Raw genomic sequence first — 6790 nt, forward strand, 5'->3', positions numbered from 1 at the left:
GAAGAATAAGAATGAGAAGAATAACAATGATAATTATAATAAAGAAAAAATGAGCTATATTTAATTTAATTTAAATAAGTAAATACACCTTATCACTTTATACTTGCTCATGTTGGGATCGGATGCCCAAATTGCCTTCTCAACTATTTTAATTGCTAGGAAAAAAAAACTCGATAGCAAATTGGTAATTCTAACGTCCAGTGTCGGTCTCTTAGTCATATTCCAGCATCAGTCTGAAATGCGACCCGGTTTTTGCTGCGGATCATTAGAAGTGTTCGAACGTCCACGTCTATTTCAATCCACAAGGATCAAGTCACTGGGTCAAAACAAGACCCACATTCCGCTGTGATCCGTGAAACACCGCCACCTCCTGGGGGAACGGCGAGGCGCACGGTGTGCTACACACAAAAAAAAAACACGAAAATGTCTTTGGGAATTTAACAAAACATTTTATACCGTTTTTTATTTATTCGTTACGGTGTGGATACTGAAGTAATTGGTCTTATTTTTTAAGTCGTAATAAAATATTATTATTAATGGAAGTACTACCATTACTACCATTAGTACTACTACAATTATTGTTGTTATTATTATTATTATTATTATTATTATTATTATTATTATTATAATTAACATCTTCAGTTTTACACTGCTATAGTAGATAGATATATTTTACAATACGGTTATGCATATATTTACTATAGTAGTAATAGTATGTGCCATATTAAAGTGTATTTCAACAAACCACTTGTTACTGATGCTATTATTGATATTAACTTTTTCTTTATACTATCTGTACCTTCCTTTAGTGTAACTGCCACCTGTCTATATTGGGACCACTAATATAATGCTACTCTCTCTCTCTCTCTCTCTCTCTCTGTCTATATATTTATAAATATATATATATATATACACACACACACATACTGTATATAATTATCTTTTTGCACTTGCACTGTTCTGTCAAGTGCTGCACCTAAATTCACCCATGGGGATTAATACAGTGTTATCTTATCTTTTTATATTAATTATGTATTTTGAATAATTTATTTTAAATGTATTTGCCTTCTATGGTTTTCTTTTCACATGAAACTGACCAAAAGTTGACTTTGTACTCAGAAATTGCCAATAAAATTGCAATTCAACTTTGAATCAGTATTGAAGTATTTTTTCTGCCCGGATGTATTTTGCTTTCTCAACGTTTCTTTTCTAATATTGAAAATGTGTTTATTTTGAAATTTGTCTTTTATATCCAGCAATGGTACATTTAAATTCACTAAGACGATGAAGTGCATGATGACTGTGAATAACTGTTGTCATTGTAAGTGTTCTTATGGCTGTTGTGATAGTTTGTGAAGCGGGTAAACTATCAAGAGCGATGGTGGATTATTGAGGAGGGACAGGATATACTGTTATATTGTTTTATTGACACAGTATTATTAGGTAGACAGACACAGTCACAGGTCAGCACAAAGCTGTTCAGGAACCTCTGAACTCCCTAAATCAAACCTCATTCAATATGACCTGGAAGATCCCCTATTGAAAAGATGCAATGCGTGTTTTCTATTTCCACGTATTTATCAGTTGTCGACGGTTGTGTAAAATAAAAACAAAAAAATACACAGCAGGGTGTATCATCCCATGTAGTCCAAATCATATTCACCATTCATTCATTCATATATATGCAGTCATCATATTTCCAGTAGCGCCTGTCAGCCGCCAGGGGGCGCTGCCACACACCGTTATGTGTTTCCCCAGATCTATCAAACGTCGTTATGGACTGACTTGTTAACAGCACTAGAGGTGTGGAGCGCTGACACCTCCTCTAAATTTCAGGCAAAACATTGTTTCCTTGTAAGTCATTCTCTTTTCTCGCTCTATTTTTGACCTTGTGTTCCCGGCCATTCTGCATTGATTTATTTTACTGTCAATCTCCTGTCACTTCTGATTTGAGTTATGCAGAATGGTCTAATCTCAGCGCTCCATGTCCTTGCTCATTCTGACCCAATGTTAAGACACCGAGACACGATGTCCGTCTTGTTATCTCATTTAGAGGTGAATGTAGTGAGGTAGAATTAACTTTATTATATATATATATATATATATATATATATATATATATATATATATATATATATATATATATATATATATATAATTATTTTTTTCTTACACAAGCAGTGTTTTGAAATAGGGTTTGAATCACTCATGCTGTCATTGGGAAGCAGAACATCACACGATGCAACTCAAAAAAATTTTTTCCAATGTGTGTGTCAAACACACATTGCGATTGATTTCACTACAAAGGGTATAGCGTTAGAAATAAATGGCTATAGACCAAATTCATGAGGCAGAAATGAGGCCTATATAGAACAAAACCATGTCTTTTCATTCCCACTGTTAGGCTCCTAATTAACCTGTGAATCATTTGACATAGCTCAGTGAACTGAGGATGGAAAACAAGACTATTTCACCTGAATGTATTTCATCATCATGTGTCTTTATTACAGATTCATTTACTACTGTCCCCACCGGCCTGATCCGACTTCATGACTATTAAATGCAATAAATGAACAGTAATACGAAGGTGGCATCATGAGGACAGGGAAATGCGAACCGCCTCATTTCCACTGTAGATACCAAACCACAACAACTACGCCACCACAACATTAACTCTCATGCAAACGGAGCGTGAAAGGCACTCGAATGAGTGATCTTCATCGCTGATTCGCTGTGCATATAATTGCACAATTCTCTGGATGTGCAGGACGTGTATCACACAGTGGGATGGAGACGCAGGGGAGAGGTGTATTGAGGATAAGTGGATTGGACGTTTGTTGCTCTAGGAAGTTTTACTCAAGAGAATCTATCGAATATGGGATTGGTGATCGGCGGATTAGGGTTTTGTATGCAGGCAAAGCAATCCCGCTTTTGCTGAAATGACAAAAGTTAAGAATCAACAGAACAGGTGGGTGACCATAAGAGACTTGTCTCGCTGTTTTCAAAGTCAAAGTGCTCCATCAGAGCGGCAATGAACCCGGGTACAGCCCTGACGAGTCTCGGTGGATCTGGGGCGGCTGGGTCGCCGGGGTGCAGAGGTCGGCCCTTCTGGCCTTCACGTGCTCGCCGCGGTCACGGTCGCCCCAATCCTCTTACCCCTCCACCCTCCGCCCTCCACCCGCTCCACCTAGCCGTGCCTTTGGCACCGAGGCCAGACCAGAAGATCAGCTTCCGTGTCCAGGTCTTAGTCCCAAGATAGCTCCTTCACACACAGTCACGCCAGCAGGTATCAAACACCAGGTTCAAGGGACTTATCTCGGTGTGCTGTAAGGTTCTGTAGACCTACTTTTTACCTAAGACGCCCTGACTGACACATCCTTTGAGCAACAATAATGTCTCAAGAACCTGTATGTGTGTCACATATTGTGTGCGATATACACAATGCAATATACATATTTTCTATATTCTTATGTGTATACGGCTGAAAAAAGAACATGTATCGGTAATACTGTAAATGTGTGCTTCAGTAGTTTAAATTTTTACCTTCCTTTCCATCTTCCTAAATACTGGGCTGAATTGAAGAGAACATAGAATAATCAGGTGAATATTGTGGTTGTACTGTAACTGGCTCCGTGATATGAAACGCACTCAGTGAACAAAATTCAGTGGTCAGGAAACTGATGTCGAAAACAAACACATTAGTTCATTTGAAGAGAAACATTCCCATTCATTCTCATCGGGGCTCCTTTGAAGGAGGTAACACTGAAACGGGCCTTTACATTCAAATGCGTCTATTCCTTTGTTTGCTCCCAGTCCATCTATAATGATATTAGCTGCACCCCTTCTGGCGTGTTGACGAGAAGTATGGGAGTCCCTGGGTCTGACGTCAGCGCCGCTACCTTTCCCCTGGCCGGCCGTTGTAGTAAATGTATAAGGTGTTTTGTTGCGTTTGGCGTCCTGTGGAAACTGTGACGTCATCAACCTTGGCGCAGCGGGACAGAGGAGCATGCAGCCCCTCAGGGTGCCACGATTGGTGCCCATGTGTTTGTGCCCCGTAGATGGTGAAATAGATGGTGTGGTGCTGCCCGCCTGCGCTGCACCTGCGTCCCAGCATGCTGATTGATCAGTTTGGTCATGTGGAATGTCACCATCTGGTCCCCAGCGCTACTCACCCTTTCTTGTGTGAATGCCAATCACTGGCAGGAAGATAGTTATTTAAGCCATGTCAAATCAGGCGCATGATGATGAGCAATATGTCAGAAACACTTGAAAATCTGTCTTATGGACGCAGTGTGTACCGTGGTATCATTTACAGCGCTGTGAGAGAATGGCTGCGACCAACCTGAGTCGAGCTGCTTTTACATGATGTGTTTGTTGCTGCTCATTGTACGTTCGCTGCGCTGTAGGTGCATTTTCACACTTGATACGTGTAGAAAATGGGTTTTGAAAGCTTGATTGTGGTCATCATGTTTGGTTGTTGTGTGCAGCTGTGTGTGTGTTTGTGTCTGTGTCTTTGAGAGTATGTGTTTGTGCGTGCGTGCGTGCGTGCGTGTGCGTGCGTGTGCGTGTGTGTGTAGCGGCATTGTGTCAAACATAGCGTAGGATATTCCTTCCTTTCTATTTCCGACGCCTCTTGTTTGCGCCCCTTCCTTTCTCTCTCCGCTGGCGCTTCTTCCTTAGGCCTCCTACATATCAGGGGGCATCAGCCCTGACATTTTTCATTGTAGAGCGTCATAACCACTGACATTTTAACAAAGGAAAAATACAGCTATGCAAATTTGAACTCATTAACATTTGCATTACCTGTTTGAATAATCGCACTCCTGACAAGACTGCAATTAACTAAGATTGATGCAAAGTTCAGGGTTAGGGGACTGTATATATTTGTTCTTGGCTCATTTTCCCCACAGTCGTACTTTTTGACATGCGTCGGAGGAAAAGGCCACATCATTCTCCTTTACCACTGTGTTATTTCTAGGAAATAAGCATCTCCGGGACTTTTGCTTGTTGAATAATGGTCTATTTTTGTTTGATTTATTTTTAAACCAAAAAATTAGTTCGATAATAATAGAATCGAAAGCCCACATGTAACTCCCGTTACGACAGAACAACAAAGGATGTTTTTGAAACGATGACGGGACTGACCTCCTTACCCAGATAACGCCGGCGTCGATGCTCGGGATTAGACCTTGACTTGAAGGAAGCCGTTGGGACGGTCCGGGCGACCTCGTGAGACGTCGGGAACGAGGCGAGATCAACGGCTAATTGTGTGTCACTTTGCCGCTTGGCCATGTCGTGACAGTTGAGTGACATATGAATAGTTCTTCGAGGACAATAAAGATTTCGATGATGGATATTGTGGCTTATATTAGCCGTGTCATTGTTTTAAATGTAGAAAAGTAGTGCGAGAGGCGTTGGACCGCAGGGGCAGCGCCTTATGTCGTCCTATGACCTTGGAACTGGCGGTTTTTGTCTTGTTTCAACAGTTTTCCACAAGAAGGTCCTTGGGGGAGCATCCATAACATGATTAGCCTCCAGCCGATCCCCAATGACTTGGTGGTTAACGGTGTCAGGTAAGTCCATATGTTTGAGGAATGGACTCTAGGAATTCTCTGATTGGACTTTTGCGAACGCCTGTCTTGGTCATTCCCTTTAAATCCCATGGTACCGTATAATCAGTACTTAAATGGACATAAATAAATACACGCAAGGGAGATTTATTCCACATTATTTTTGCCTGCGCCATTGAGGTTGTTTATACAGTTTGAGAGAAAATTCCCATTGTATTTGTTGGACGAACATCTTCCATCATTAAATGTGACAATCTGTTTCTCGGCAGCCCCTGAGTGAAATGCCAGGAAAACAAGCAGGGGCAATTTTAACCTAATATTTATTCCTCCTTGCAGTAGGTCAGTGTGGCAACAGACAGCGGATTACAGCTCACACAGGAAGACCAAGTGGATATGTGTAAATAATCTTTAACCCAGCCACCAAGACACACGTGTCTACAAACTAAGAGCAGGTTCTATTTGTAAATGTAGGTCAGACGAGTGGCGGAGCTGAGCATCCTCTGTTTGGTAGAGGAGGGACTCCTCTACCTGTCCGGGGGAGATAATCTGCATGATGTCACGACTGCACTGGGACCAAGACTCATTGTCAAGGATTTGAGCGTTGCCCTCATCTTCTTATTTGTAACATCATTTCAGTGTAACTGGGGCCGACAGCCAGACAAAGTTCTCAGTGCACTGCGGTGATGGCTGTCTTTCCACAGCAGATGGCCCTGTTAAAATGAGATGATTGGTCATTGGAAAAGAATTCACTTGTGCATCACTTCAAGTAAAGGTTATTTTGGTAGTCATGTCACACATTATAATCATATTGTATAAGCAGTTATAATAATATAATATAATAATAGAATAGAATAGAACTTCTAATTTAAAGCATTGCCAATTTTATTTTATTTTCCTTTGTCAAATTGTACATTAAAATCATAATGTAATAATAGTTATAATAATATGATATATTATAAAAAAAAAAATATATAATACAATTTATAATTTAAAGCATTGACAATTTTACTGCATTTTTCTTGGTCAAGTTGTTCATTAAATTCATAATGTAATAACAGTTAGAATAATATGATATATTATAATCATATTATAATATAATACAATTTACAATTTAAAGCATTGACAATTTTTTTTTAATTTTCTTGGTCAAGTTGTACGTTAAAATCACAAGGTAATAACAGTTATAATAGTAATATATATATCACAATCTGTAAGTTGTA

This window comes from Zeus faber (genome assembly GCF_960531495.2).
Source record: "Zeus faber genome assembly, chromosome: 6".
NCBI classification, from domain to species: domain Eukaryota; kingdom Metazoa; phylum Chordata; class Actinopteri; order Zeiformes; family Zeidae; genus Zeus; species Zeus faber.